A 16,213-nucleotide genomic window follows, 5' to 3' on the forward strand; every position below is an offset into this window, starting at 1 on the left:
TGGATGGATCAATAAACTATGGTGAAAAGAAATAGCCAATTCAGAGAAAATGAGTTAAAATTAGAAAGTAAAATCATTAGAAACATAAAAAACATGAGTGTACATAGAGGAGAAAAAAAAATAAATTTGAGAACGTTCATCATTTAATTAAATGAAAGACAAATTTATCGTTATTTATCACTCAACTGTATAGTTTTAATTAAAATTTTTAAAATATTTTATTAATAATAATTATATAAAATATATATGATAGTACTTAAAATTGGGCCCTTAATATTTTGGGGCGTAAGGCAATGGCTTCATTTGCCTTACCCTTAGGCCGCCCCATAATGGCATTCTCAAATCAGTACCATCAATTATGCTTTGATGGTTGTCATGGCCAAGGTTGTCGCTCTAATAAATGACTGGTACTTTCACAAGAGAAGAGGGTTGATAAAATGTCAGTGAAATATTTGTCTGACTTTTTTAGTTCATAAACTGGACAAGGGTTGACCGAAGCAAGGAGAAAAGTCATTCATATTTAAAGTTAGTAGGAATAGCACATAAATGTAGGAGCTAAATAAGTGCATGCCTACTTGTGTCATATTAGTTGGTTGTGTCTAGGCGAGTTAAAATGTGTTTGAGTAAATGAATAGGTGATGATTAAACTCGTGTAAAACCTCTTATTAAAATAATAATATTTACATAATTAGTTATGAAAAAAAGGGATATAAAGCAACCAAAAAAAGTTTTATTCACTTTTAGCCTGCGTAAAAAACTATTTATATTCAGTAGCCAAATAAATATATAAAATTTATATATTTTTTGTATATAACATACATAATATATATATATATATATATCGACTATTATTTTGAGAGCGGGCGTCATTTTTCACAATAAAAAAAAAGAATACAAATGAGCCTTGGCCCATCATAAACGTAAATAGGGAAGGAAAGGATAATAAACTAAGGAGATTTTGGTGAAGGCTTTGTCAGCCACTTTTGAGAACAAAAGAAAGCGCGAGTTTGCCCTTCTCTTTCCTGTGAAGAGCACGAGAAGAATTCAATACAGAGGAAACTAACTAAATAGAGAAGAAGAAAAGGAAGGTAAGTTTCTACGCTTAATTCATAGATTTGATTCATAAATTACATTGCTATAGAGTTGGGTTGAGAGTTAGTTGAAAAACTAATATTAAGGAAATAGGGGAGCCCATGAAATTTTTCATGAATTGATGAATATACTATTATGTTTGGGTTATAAACTTATATATTTCTGTATATATGTTTACCCGAAAAATGGATAGAGTTGAATTTATACGTAGTTCCGAGGATATGTGGCGTAACTTAACACAAAATGTAAGGATAAATAGAAATGTAAATATAGATTGCAGAGAATTCGAAGTAGATAAGATTGTCAGGAACAATGAATCTTAGGATTCAACAAATAGAATAAATCTAAGAAATCTGAAAGAACGATTCTTTACTGTAGAAGAATATAGCACTTTTATTACAATGTAAGCCTCAGAAAAATTTATTTTTCAGAAATGGTAGCCAAGCCCTTTTATAGTGTAGGGATTTGGCTCTAAGCATAATAAAATAAACATTCAGTGGGAGACCCATAATAAGTCAGCTTTTCCACAATTTCTGCCAAGATTCTTTCTAGTGGGATTGCAACGACTTTTGTTTGTGAGCTCGATCTTGCTTAGAACCCTCGATTTTGGTTTGAGCTTGATTTTAACTCGAGCTCTTGATCTTGGCTCGAGCCCGATCCTGGATCGAGCCCTCGAATTGATTCGAGGTCAATGTTGGTTGGTTTCTGGATTATCAGCATGATAGATCTACTCTGCATCATGGTTCGATTTCGATTTGAACTTGATAATGATATCGAACTCGACACGGATCGGCCTCCCCAGGTTCGAGATTAATTTGTCCCACCTTCGGGATCTTACTTCGATAGATCATCGTTCGAACTCAATCAGATGTGCTAAGGTCGAGATCTATTTCGACCGTATATAGATAGTCCCCTCGTTTCTCAGAAAGAATGTGGTGAGAAACGATATGACTTTTTAACGGCTCGATCGGATTATAACCTGACGTTTCCATCGGGTTCGACCATGACACATCTGGTAGCTGTCCTATCGGTTTAGTCTTTCAAGACATTTAATGCATGCCAGGCGGTGGTCGGCCACCGCTGATACTGAACCGCCATCGCTTGAACCTATAAATAACCCTTTATTTTATCTTTTACCACTTTTACATATTCTATCTTCCAAATTTCCCAAGTTCTTCTTCGTACTCTCCAACTTACCAGTAAATCTGTCATTTCTTTCTGCAAAAGTCCCTCCTCAATTTTATCAAATCTTTGTCATTTTTCTCTATTCCTTGCTTCTGAACTCGAAAATGGCGAAAACGTCACAAACCATCCCTCAGAAAGAGAAAACTTCATCTTCACAGTGTGCCGCTGATGACACGCCGGTTGAACCACGGCCTGAGGAGTGCGTTCCTGGGGCGTGCGTCCTTACTTATGATTTTAAGGTCGATAAAGGATCATCGGTACCTGGTCGTTGTGAACCGGTATCGAGGTATATATGTTCGATAACCGAGAAGCACCTCCAACAGCTAAAGAAAGATTGCAATTGGGATAAGAAAGAACTAATGATTCCTTAAGATATCACTTCGCACGTGAGAGGGTTTTTGAATATGTATTCTTATCCTTTCACATTGGGTCCCTTCGATTCCATTGTCATTAATTTTTGTCGTCAATACCAAATAACCCTAGGACAGGTCCACCCTTCTTTTTGGCGGATCGTTATCCTGATCCGATATTTCGTAAGCAAAATCGAGGGGATGCCATTCACCCTCGACCATCTTATACGATTATGCGGTCCTAGACTTTTTCGAGGAGGTTTAATAAAACTCCAGCGTCGGGCTACCAAGGCTCTGTTCTCGAGTATTGACGAGGACATGGACCGGAGTTGGATGGGCAGGTTCATTCGAGTAAGGACTTCGGACCTGATTCCGACCGAAAAGATACCCTTTCACGAGGAGTGGAATATGAAACGTAAGTGTGATCTTGCTGTTACTTCTACTTTGTTATTTCATTTATTCTCTCATCGACGCTCCTCTTTTTATGATGTAGCGGTTCCTTGGATGCCCAGAGCAGTTCCCGATCTCAAGAACTGGGTACGAGCCCTTGTTTTGACCTCCACATACGCAGAGCGCTCATGGCGTGATTTGTCAAAAGGGTCGGTGGGAGGCTAAAAATCACGGTAAGCTCATTTCTCGTACTCTTTGATGATCCGAACGAGGTGATTTTCAAAAATATTTTATTAAGATTTTCCATATGCAGGTTTGGGTAAAGACGCGATTTTGAGGCCCTTGTCCAATGAGGAGGAAATTTCGGCCTCTGTCCCAAAGCTGGTGAAGAAAAATAAAAGGAAAAGAGCCTCCGTTCCCGAAAAACCAAAGAAGAGGATGGCTCATAAGCCGAACAAGAATGTCATTCCTTTGACTGTGGAATTCATTTTGCGTCTAAGGGATGAAGAAGAAGAAGAAGAAGAAGAAGAAGAATAAAAAGATGAGTCCGCGCTGGCGGTTCGAATGAAGAGAACCACCGATGCCTCATCGGCGGCTGGATCGATGATGCTCTATGAGGCTTCGCCTCAAACTGAGGATATGCCGGAGAAATATTCGGGTAGAGTCCCCGAACTATTGGATATCAAAGACGCATCTCATCGGAGTCAACGGGCAGGGGATATGACCGAAGGGGCCCTCAAACCCCTTCGAACCGAGGAGAATGCTCCAGGCGATTCATTTGGGGCGGCAGCAATCGAGGATTCACCTACCTTTCCCGCTTTTTCCGTAGGGGTGATTCGAGAAGCTCAAGCTCTGGGAACCCTCGATCTAGATAGGCCTCACGATGAAGAAGACCCCTTTCGTGACCTGTTTACTAGCATTGAGGACGTTGCCGGTGCTGGTGATGAATCGGATCTTTTTCACGGATTGCGGCAGGCTTTGAATCAGGTGATCTTTTAAAATTATTTTGTCGGTACTATCCTTATGTTCATTTTTCGTTAACTTCGCTTCTTGTTTCATTATAGGCAGCGGCAGTTCATCGAGAACAATGTTCTCGATCCCAAAATGAGCTGCATCAATATGAGGTCGACCTACAACGGGCTACCGATGAGAGGAACTCCCTTAGACTTTCCTTAGGGTAGAGAGAAGAGGAAATAAAAGACCTCCGATCTGAGATGGCCAAGGCTTATCGAGATCAGACCGATTTGTCTGAGCAGGTAATGATGATTTTGAAAACCTATGGGCTTGATATCGGAACGATAGCTAACATTTCGGTCTCACAGCTGCAGCAAAAAATCGAGATGATCGGGAAGTATCGTGAGGAGGTCGACGTGATAAGAACTGAGTCTTTGCGGTGGAAAGAAGGTATGGACCACTTTGCTGCAGAAAAAGAGACTGCTCGAGCCCAGTTATCATCGTCCGAAAACCAACTTCAGAAAATGAAGGAAAAAGGCTTGGTTCAAGCAAGAAGAATTGAGGAGCTTGAAGCTCGGTTGGCCTCTGTACTTGCCAAGGCCGAATCTGATGCCGAAAAGGCAAAGGCCGATGCGGATGCGCTCGTGGCTGTCTATCGGGCCGATGCTGAAGCTGCCCAAGTCCAGGCAAGAGAGGCAACCGAGTCTGCCGATACTCGAGCACATTGGGTCGCCGATCTTGCTATGTGTCGATCCCGAAGGGAAACTCTCGAGGAGATTCATGCTCGTGGTTTCGATCTCGCTGAATAGATAAAAAGGGCCAAAGAATTCGAAGCCGATGCTGAAGCTCTAGTTTCTGACGGTGATGATGATGACAATGATGATGATGATGGGAGTAAGAGCATATCCGAGAACGGGGGGGAGCCCGATAGAGATGAGGCCGATCCTGAGGATGACCAGGAAGCTTAGTTTTTAATTTTTTACGTTGTAATCAATCATGTAGATAATTTTGTATATAGCCGACTTGCTTCTGTTTTTGTTTCCTATCTTGTGAGGACTTTATTCATACCTTATGAATGTTTTCACAATGATTAAAACAACTTAACCAAATTTGGACTTCGTAGCCTCTGTAACCGAGCGAGCGCTTACTCAAAATTGGAGCGATGTAGCCCTTAGGCTTATTAGTTAAGTCAATGATTCGAGCTTGAAGAAATATAGCTCATAGGCATAATGGTCGAGTGCTTGCTTGCTTAACTCGAAATAAAAGTAGCCCGTAGGCTTAGTAGTCGAGTGAATGATTCAAACTCGAAGTAATGTAGCCCGTAGGCGTAATGGTCAAGTAAGTGTTTGCTCAAACTCAAAATAAAAATAGCTCGTAGGCTTAGTCGAGTGAATGATTCGAACTCGAAATAATGTAGCCCGTAGGCGTAATGGTCGAGTGACTGTTTGCTCGAACTCGAAATAAAAGTAGCTTGTAGGCTTAGTCGAGTGAATGATTCGAACTCGAATAAATGTAGCCCGTAGGCGCAATGGTCGAGTGAGTGTTTGCTCGAACTCGAAATAAAAGTAGCCCATAGGCTTAGTCGAGTGAATGATTCGAACTCGAAGTAATGTAGCCCGTAGGCATAATGGTCGAGTGAGTGTTTGCTCGAACTCTAAATAAAAGTAGCCCGTAGGCTTAGTCGAGAATGATTTGAACTTGAATAAATATATCCCGTAGGCGCAATAGTCGAGTGAGTGTTTGCTCGAACTCGAAATAAAAGTAGCCCGTTGGCTTAGTCAAGTGAATGATTCGAACTCGAAGTAATGTAGCTGGTAGGCGTAATGGTCGAGTGAGTGTTTGCTCGAACTCGAAATAAAAGTAGCCCGTAGGCTTAGTCGAGTGAATGATTCGAACTCGAAGTAATGTAGCCCATAGGCGCAATGGTCGAGTGAATGTTTGCTCGAACTCGAAATAAAAGTAGCCCGTAGGCTTAGTCGAGTGAATGATTCGAACTCGAAATAATATAGCCCGTAGGCGCAATGGTCGAGTGAATGTTTGCTCGAACTCGAAATAAAAGTAGCCCGTAGGCTTAGTCGAGTGAATGATTCAAACTCGAAGTAATGTAGCCCGTAGGCGCAATGGTCGAGTGAGTGTTTGCTCGAACTCGAAAATAAAAGTAGCCCGTAGGCTCAGTGGTTGAGTTTATCTTAATTCTGATTGCATAATAAATCTTAAAGTAGAGGAATTTTCCTTGGATATAAGATGCCGATAAAGAAGAGAACTTTCTTCGCACATTATTACACGCCTGGGTTCGGGCCAATCTATATGAGCATGGTTCGCTTCGACCATTTGGCTCTTACAATTTTTTCTATTGGAACCCTGTTGTTGTGAAATAACTCTCTTGCGAGGCCTCGAATATTGTTGTAAATGCTGCACGATCAATGGTTGCCTCATTAAAAACCTTGCCGAAAAACCCATTTGGGATAAAATCGGTCTAAGGGAAAAAGAGTGCAACGCATGCCTTCAAGCGAGAGATCCATCTTAGCCCTTGTTCGGACTTCTGCAGGGGTCAGTTTTGAAATATAAATGAATATGGAAAGGTTGTACCTTAACAGTAGTACCGTTTTAGATATGATACATTCCAGCTGTGTGATAGCTGTTTGCCGTTTATAATGCCGAGCATGTACGATCTCTTTCCAATGTTCTCGAGCACCTGATATGGTCCTTCCCAATTCGGTCCTAGTTTTCCTTCGTTCAGATTTCGGGTATTGATAGTAATTTTTCTTAACACTAAGTCCCCAGGCTTGAAATGGCGGAGCTTGGTTTTTTTATTATAATATCTTTCGATTCGCTGCTTTTGGGCGGCCAATTGGACGAGAGCAGCTTCTCGTCTTTCGTCCGATAGTTCGAGGCCGGTATTCATAGCCTCGTTATTTGATTCTTCCATCGCGAATCAAAATCTGGTACTGGGTTCACCAACTTCGACTGGTATCAATGCTTCGGACCCATATACTAAGGAGAATGGGGTCGCCCCCGTAGTGGATTTTGACGCCGTCCGATATGCCCAAAGGACTTCGGGAAGGATTTCTCTCCATTTCCCTTTAGCGTTGTTCAACCTCTTCTTTAAGTTTTGAATGACAGTTTTGTTCGTTGATTCGGCATGTCCATTCCCACTGGGGTGGTATGGCATCGATAGTATCCTTCTTATCTTGTGGTCTTCGAGGAAGCTTGTTACTTTGCTGCCAACGAATTATTTTCCATTGTCACACACTATTTCGGCGGGTATCCCGAATCGGCATATGATATGATCCCAAATAAAGTCTATAACTTCTTTCTCTCTTATTTTCTCGAACGCCTGGGCTTCAACCCATTTAGAAAAATAATCAGTCATAAATAAAATGAATTTGGATTTACCTGGGGCCGATAGAAGAGGGCCGACGATATCCATTCCCCACTTCATGAACGGCCATGGGGATAAGACTGAGTAGAGTTGCTCTTCGGGTTGGTGGATCATTGGTGCAAACCTTTGACATTTGTCACATTTATGAACAAATTCCTTCGCATATTTTCCCATATCGATCCAATAATACCCTGCTCTGATTATTTTTCGAACTAATGTATCGGCTCCAGAGTGATTCCCGCAAGTACCCTCGTGCACTTCTCATAGGATGTAATCGGTATCTCCCGGACCCAAGCATACTGCCAACGGTCTATCGAATGTTCTTCGGTACAGCGTTCCGACCGAATCCAATGTGAATCGAGCAGCTTTAGTCCGTAGGGTTCTGGAATCTTTAGGGTCCGATGGGAGTTTCCCGCTCTTCAAGTATTCAATATACTTGTTTCTCCAATCCCAGGTTAAGCTTGCAGAATTTATTTAGGCATGACCTTCTTCGATTACCGATCTAGAAAGTTGAACAACATTCTTCGAGCCCGAGTCATCTACATCGACCGACGACCCCAAATTCGCAAGCGCATCGGCCTCTTTATTTTGTTCCCGTGGTACATGCCGTAAAGTCCATTGTTTGAAATGGTGTAAAGTGACAAGCAGTTTATCTAAATACCTTTGCATTCTACCTTCTCAAACTTTGAAGGTTTTATTTACTTGACTCACCACCAGTAAGGAGTCACAATTGGCTTCAATGACTTTTGCTCCCAAGTTTCTAGCTAGATCGAGACCTGCAATCATGGCTTCATACTCGGCCTTGTTGTTAGTCAACCTGATAGTTTTAATAGATTGCCTAATAGTGTTACCCGTGGGTGGTTTCAAAACTATGCCCAACCCGGACCCTTTCACGTTCGAAATCCCGTCCGTAAAAAGGATCCATATCCCCGATGGTGTACCTGATTTCAACAGGAGTTCTTTTTTGACTTCGGGTACGAGGGTTGAAATGAAATCGGCCACGAAGTCTGCTAAAATTTGAGACTTGATGGCCGTATGGGGTTGATATTCGATATCGTACCCACTGAGTTCGACGGCCCATTTGGCCAGTCGGCCTGATAACTCGGCTTTGTGCAAAATATAATGAAGCGGGTAAGTGGTGAACACACATATGGGATGGCATTGAAAGTATGACCTTAACTTTCTTGAGGTGCTTATCAGTGCAAGTGCCAATTTTTCTAGGAGCGGATATCTAGTTTCCGTTTCTCCTAAGGTTCGACCCGTATAATAAACGGGGAATTGCGTACCTTGCTCTTCTCAAACTAGGACACCGCTTACGGCGACTTCCGATACTGCTAAGTACAAACAAAGTTTTTTGTCTGTTTTTGGAATGTGAAGTAGTGGTGGTCTTGATAGATATCGCTTTAGTTCCTCTAATGCTTGTTGGCACTCCGGTGTCCAAACAAAATCGTTCTTCTTTTTGAGTAGAGAGAAAAATTTATGACTTCGGTCAAATGATCTTGAAATAAACCGGCCTAAGGCTGCAATCCGACCCGTTAGCCTTTGTACGGCCTTCACGCTGTCAACAACGACGATGTCTTCGATGGCCTTGATTTTATCGGGGTTAATCTCTATTACCTGATGTGACACCATGAAGCTGAGGAACTTGCCCGAACCGACCCCGAAAGCACATTTTTTGGGATTGAGCTTCAAATCCTTATAGTCCACACACATTCTAAGTTTATCCCCTTTTTTAGGCACTACAACTACGTTGGCTAACCATTCGGGATATTTTACTTCCCGAATGGACCCTACTTTGAGAAGCTTGGTTACCTCGTCTTTTATGAATGCGTGCTTTCCCTCAGACTGGGGTCTTCTCTTTTGCTTCACCGGTCTAAACCTGGGGTCCAAGCTTAGCCGATGCGTTGTTATGTCCGGCGGGATCCCTGTTATATCAAAATGGGACCAGACAAAACAATCGATATTATCGATAAGAAATTGAATGAGTTTCTTCCTGAGTTTGGGGCTCAACCCCGTTCCTAAGATTCCTTTCGCTTGGGCTAGTGCTCGATTAATATGACTTGCTCTAGCTCCTCGATTATTGATTTGGTGGTGTCGGAGTCATCGGGAATCATGAAAGATCGAGGAACCCTTTGATCATCATCCTCTTCGATCTTCTGGTTATCTGGCTGGGTCGAAGCCAATATCTGTGATTGCTATTTGGTGTCCCGTTCTCCTTCTGAGCCCGATCCCTTTATCGGTGAAGGTGAGGATATTGGTTTAGCTTCCTCGACGGCGAACATTTCCTTCGCAGCTGGTTGCTCCCCGTACACCATTTTGACACCTCCTGATGTCAGGAATTTGAGGGCCTGGTGTAGGGTCGAAGGTACAACTCACATGTTGTGGATCCATGGCCTTCCGAAAAGGGTGTTGTATCTCATATCGCCTTCGATCACATGAAACTTTGTTTCCTGAATGGTTTCGGCCACGTTTATTGGTAGGATTATCTCGCCTTTGGTGGTTTCACATGCCATATTGAACCCGTTTAGAACCAGGGTTGCGAGTACGATCCGGTCCTGCAGGACGAGCTGTTCTACGACCTTCAATCGGATGATGTTGGCCGAGCTACCTGGATCGATTAACAAAAGCTAAATTTTAATTTTATTCGTGAGTACGGATATTACCAGTGCGTCGTTATGAGGTTGGATGAGGGCCCCTTCTGCATCTTCATCATTGAAGGACAATGTCCCCGTGGGTGCGTAATCTTGAGTCCGTGATCGCTTTTCCCTCATAACCGATGTTTTAGTGCATTTAAGCACTGGTCCCTAAGGGGTATAGATACCGCCGATGATCATGTGAATGACATGTTGTGGTTCTTCTTATTCATTTTGCTTGCTGGAATCCCTATTTTTAAGATGATTCTTTGCCCTTTCACTCAGAAATTCCCGAAGGTGCCCTTTGTTAAATAAGTGGGCTATTTCCTCTCTTAGTTTCCTGCAATCTTCCGTTATGTGACCATGGGTACCATGATATTCGCACGTTTGGTTGGGATTTCTTTGGGCAGGATCGGTTTGCATGGGTCGAGGCCATTTAGTATCTTTGATGCGTCCGATAGCGGATGTACCAACGCTGAAGTTATATTCTGATAGTCGAGGTGCTTCTATAAGATAGACATATTTATCAAAGCCTTTCTTACTCATAAGTCCCCGAGAATTTTGCCCTCGATCAATCCTTCGATTGTTCCAAACTATATCTCGTACTGAACCGTTGTTCACCCGATCTGCGACGTACGGTCGATATCGATCTCTATTCGACCTTTGTTCTTTGTCGATCTCCTTTTGGCTTTTAGTAACTGTCATGTTCTGATGAACGGGTCCGTACGGAGCTCCCAACTGATCATCCTCCACCCTAATTTTTGATTGGTATCGGTTGTGTACATCTGCCTAAGTTATTGCTGGATACTCGATCAAATTTTGTTTCAGTCGATGCGATGCTGTCGAACTTAGCTTGTTCAACCCTTGGGTGAAAGCTTGTACGGCCCAATCGTCTGTGACTGGGGGTAATTCCATGCGTTCTATTTGAAATCGGGATACGAATTCCCTCAGCATTTCATTCTCCCTTTGCTTTACCTTGAAGAGGTCTAATTTCCTTGTTGCAACATTTATGGCACCAGCATGTGCCTTTATGAACAAATCTGCTAACATGGCAAAAGAATCGATAGAATTCGGCGGTAAATTGTGGTACCAGATCATCGCTCCCTTCGAGAAGGTCTCCCCGAACTTTTTCAACAACACAGAATCAATCTCATCGTCCTCCAAATCGTTGCCTTTTATGACACATGTGTAAGAGGTGACATGTTCGTTAGGATCGATCGTACCGTTATATTTGGGAATTTCGGGCATACAAAATTTTTTGGGGATTGGCTTCAGCGCCGCACTCGACGGAAAAGGCTTTTGTATGAATATTTTCGAATCAAGCCCCTTTATCATTGGTGGAGCCCCCGGGATTTGATCGACCCTGGCATTGCACGTTTCCATCCTCTTGTCGTTGGCTTTGACTCGTTTTGTGAGTTCTTCGAGCAATTTAGTACTTCCGGGAGTAGTCCCCGATTCTTGCTCGTTAGATTTCACTATGGCGGGCTCTATTCTGGGGGTGACTTCCCGAAGTGGATTGGAATCCGGCCTGCTTTGTGCGCGAGTTTAGCTCTGTAACTGAGCTATCGCTACTTGTTTGGCTTGTAGCATCTCTAAGATCATACGTAAGGTGGCCCCGATTTCCCCCGCGTTTTGGGTGTCTCGGGCGACGGATCGAGTACCATCCTGAATGCTTCTTTCTGGTTTGGAATGCTGTTACACCTCCAAAGCTATTTGTGAATTGACATCCAATGGTATTTCGGCCCGAATTTCGGGTACTTCGATTCGAGCCTCGGTGCCATCGTTAATTGGCCTTCCGGCCCCGGGTGCCAAGTTGTTGGTTTCATCTTGAAGGTCGACTTCGTTATCGATCGGTGAAGCCATTTGATTGGTGGTTATTCGTAGCTGATCCGGAATTCTAGATGCTTTCGGAAATAAGCGCAAAGCACAATGGCGTATTTTTTCAGATTTGTATCAAATAGCCACTGTTATCCTCGGCCCCACGGTGGGCGCCAATCTGTTTACCCAAAAAATGGATAGAGTTGAATTTATACGTAGTTCCGAGGATATGTGGCGTAACTTAACACAATATGTAAGGATAAATAGAAATGTAAATATAGATTGCAGAGAATTCGAAGTAGATAAGGTTGTCAGGAACAATGAATCTTAGGATTCAACAAATAGAATCAATTTAAGAAATCTGAAAGAACGATTTTTTACTGTAGAAGAATATAGCGCTTTTATTACAATGTAATCCTCAGAAAAACTTGTTTTTCAGAAATGGTAATCAAGCTCTTTTATAGTAGAGGGATTTGGCTCTAAGCATAATAAAATAAACATTCAGTGGGAGGCCCATAATAAGTTAGATTTTCCACAATTTCTGCTAAGATTCTCTCTAGTGGGATTGCAACAGCTTTTATCTGTGAGCTCGATCTTGCTTAGAACCCTCGATTTTGGTTTGAGCTTGATTTCAACTCGAGCTCTTGATCTTGGCTCGAGCCCGATCCTGGCTCGAGCCCTCGAATTGATTCAAGTTCAATGTTGGTTGGTCTATAGATTATCAGCATGATAAATCTACTCTGCATCATGGTTCGATTTCAATTCGAACTTGGTAATGATATCGAACTCGACACGGATCGGCCTCCCCGGGTTCGAGGTTAGTTTGTCCCACCTTCGGGATCTTACTTCGATAGATCATTGTTCGAACTCGATCAGATGTGCTAAGGCCAAGATCTATTTCGACCGTATACAATACACCAATAATAAAGTATTCCTACAGAAACTTTTCCTTTTCGTTAGTGATTGGTAACCGAATATGATTGCTAGTAATATTGGTGATAGTGAAAAACCTATAATGGAAATTTGATAGTTGCGAGTAGAGATACTGAAATGACTAATGAGTCTTGATATTTCAAGTAGAAGAAGAGTGAATTGTTGGAAAAATATAATTCGATGACTTAAGAGCCAAACATGAAACCCTGAGGGTTGGGCATTCTAAATTAGCTATGAATTAGCCTAAACAAATAAATTAACACGAGATTGATGTTGATATGATTATAGATTGATTGAACAAAGTCGTACAAGTCGCACAATGTGACGAGTTTGGTATTTCGACACGAGTACTATGAGTAGTAACCTTATCGCAATTTGTGTTTTCATAACTTACATGATTTGCACATGATTTTTAATATGAACATATTATCGATTATTTTGAATTTGCATGTGGGACAAGTCCTTTACTCGATATGATACCGAAATAATTATTTGAGATGATTACAGTTGTTATAAATATTTTCGTTGTTACTAGATTTGTTTTACCGTTATGATTACTATTACCGAATGAAATTACATGATTTGATAAGAACTGAAGTGCCCTGTACTATTTTAAAAATATTTTCATATGAGTATTGATGGATTATAAAGACAAGCATAATGGGAGGAGACTTTGAAAGATCACGTAGTTAACAGTGGGTTCATTAGACCTGGTGCACCTTATATTTATAGATTACCAATTACAGTTATAGTCCTCGATAGTGGGAAGGTAGAACTAGCATATAGTTACAGTTTCTCTCGAGTAGGGACCTACAGTTATATTTGACTCCTTTCACGAAGGGGTCCAGAAAGTGATACAGATTACATGATCCTTTCTTGGAAACCTCCCAAACATAAAGATTTGATATGACACAGTGCTTACCGAGTTTATTACCAAATTGTTAAATTGATTTCTATTACAGAAAACACATCATGAGACTGATTATTATTACCTTTTTTGAAAGGGCATTTTATTTTTATTATATTTTATGATTATTATTATACATGCATATTTTTTGATTTGTCCGCAATTAATAAATGGTTGTGGTTAAGTGTTGTTACTCACTGAGCTAGCGACTCACCCACAGCTATTTTTTTTTACAGATACAACAATTGACACATGCGAGAATTTTGTTAATTAGAGCGCACGAGTTGATCGTTCTTGGTGAGTCCTGTATTCGTTCGCGTGGGCGAAGAGTTTTATTTATTTGCTATAGTCTTTTCCTTTGAACTCTTAGAGTTTCTCCTGTAGTTATTTTATTAGTATCCTGAGTATTCATTTGTTAAGATGGACTAGTTACTAGTATTACATTTTCTTTCCGCATTTTTGAGATGGATTTAGTTTTATCAAGTTGAAAAAGTTGGTAATATTGGTGGAAACTCATTTTTGGTTAGTTAATGATGATTATGACATATTTATGTGAATATTGGTTGGTTGTTGTTTATTTATAAGGCATGAAATATTTTCGGATAGTCCTAAAATAGGGGAAACTCTGTTCAATTTTCTGTAAAATACCGATGAGGCTCACTTGGGGGCACTTGCTCCTAGATGTCGGTCGTGATCGTAAATTAGGTCATGACAATGTGGGTATCAGAGCTTAGATTTTATGTCCTGAATCATGGATCAATGTTTAGTAGAGTCTAGTTCATGGGTATGTAGGTGCCCATACTTATGATCTTGAGGCTACTGAACATTTAGGAATTTTTTCTCTTCTTTCATTCCCTGATCGTGCGTTGGGATAACTTGAGATTGACTTTGGAGTATTTCTTTTGCAGATGGCTAGGACATGCATACCCTTATCTACTGGACGCGGTGCTAGACGTGGTACACCCTATGTGGCGGCCAAGTTAGAGCTCAACAGACTAGAAGGCAGGCCACTCCTCAACCTGAAATTGTGAACATGGGTCAACCCTAAGCTTCTATGCCAGATCAAGTACAAGAACATGGAGTTCAGGATGCTCCTCCACCAGCGCCAACTGTTGTACCTGCTGTTACCTTACTTGCAGACGCAGTGGTAAGGTTATTGAATGTGTTAGAGGCCTTGGTGCCTACTCAGAGCGGAAGTTTAGCTCCTCAGGCTACTTTACAAACATAAGCACTTGCATAGACTCAAACTTTCAAGAATAAGGAGGTATCCCTACAAGAGTTCCTGAAATTGAAATCCCCAAAATTCACAGGTTCTGATAATTCAGCAGATCCTCAAAGCTTCTTAGAAGGGACACTCAAGGCATTACATGCCCTAGGTTGTTCTAGTGAGAGGGCCGTGGAGCTCGCAGCAAACAAACTAGCGGATATGGAAAATACATTGTATGAAATCGTATTGCTAGGAAGGCCAGCATGAGCAGTACCACTGAAATGGGACCAATGTAATGACCCAATCGGTCATTTTGACTTTTAGAACCCCATTCCCCTAAATAAAACCCTACATATATATATTTATTAATTTATGACTTGCGGGGATGGTTGGTTTGGTATTTGAAAATGTTCGGGTTGAAATCGGAACACTTGGTTCCTTAAGTTGACCTTAAAGTGCTAAGTTTGACTTCAGTCAACATTTTGAAAAAACGACCTCGAAATCTGGATTTGACGGTTCCAATAGGTTCGTATGATGATTTTTGACTTGGGCGTATGTTCAAAATGCATTTTGGACAACCCGGGAGCGTTTTACAGCTTAATAGTGAAAATCAATTATTTGAAGGTTTAATGTTCTTTAAATTTGGTTTGGGGTAGGTTTTGGAGTAGTTGAAGTCTGTTTTGAATTCCGAGCCTGAGAATAGTTTTGTATGGTAATTTAAGACTTGCACGCAAAATTTGATGTCATTCCGAGTAGTATAAGTATATTTTGGCGCGTTCGGAGGAATTTAGAAACTTGAAGTTCATATTTTGATCTAATTCGATTTTGGGGTGCGATTCTTAGTTTCGTTGTTGATTTACGTGTTTTGAGAGTTCGAACAAGTCCGTGTTATGTTTACAGACTTGTTGGCACATTTGGATGGGTTTCCGGGGGGATCGGGTGAGTTTTGAACCACTAGGAGCTAAGTTGGAAAAACCAGAAATTCTAGTTCTGGTTTCCTTCTTCGCGAACGCGGAAGGACCCTCGCGTTCGCGATGAAAGAAATATGGGAGCTGGGAAATTGCCCTTCGCGTTCGTGTGGAGGGCGACGTGTTCGCGAATCATTTGGACTTCAGGCCTACGCGTTCGCTAATGTCCACTCGCGTTCGCGAATGTCCACTCACGTTCGCGAAGGAGGACTGGGACCGGGGTGAAATTTCCCCTACGCGTTCGCGATAATACATACTAGGCAGAATGTCTTAAAAACGGGATTTCACCATTTTTAACCTCATTTCTTCCATTCTTGGGCGATTTTAGAGCTTTTTGAGAGGGAATTTTCACTAGCAACTTGAAGGTAAGTTAATTCTACACACTTTGAGTTAA

The 16,213-nt window shown here is 41.5% G+C and overlaps 1 long non-coding RNA gene across 1 annotated transcript; it reads left to right on the top strand.

The window, feature by feature from the left end:
- The first annotated feature begins 961 nt into the window (after nt 1-961).
- Nucleotides 962-15,537, top strand: LOC142169909 (uncharacterized). The gene is made up of 3 exons (XR_012699543.1): nt 962-1,088; nt 13,881-13,941; nt 14,553-15,537. It is a non-coding gene; the product is annotated as an uncharacterized LOC142169909 (long non-coding RNA).
- Nucleotides 15,538-16,213: the final 676 nt, after the last annotated feature.

This window comes from Nicotiana tabacum, chromosome 15 (assembly GCF_000715075.1).
Source record: "Nicotiana tabacum cultivar K326 chromosome 15, ASM71507v2, whole genome shotgun sequence".
NCBI lineage: Eukaryota > Viridiplantae > Streptophyta > Magnoliopsida > Solanales > Solanaceae > Nicotiana > Nicotiana tabacum.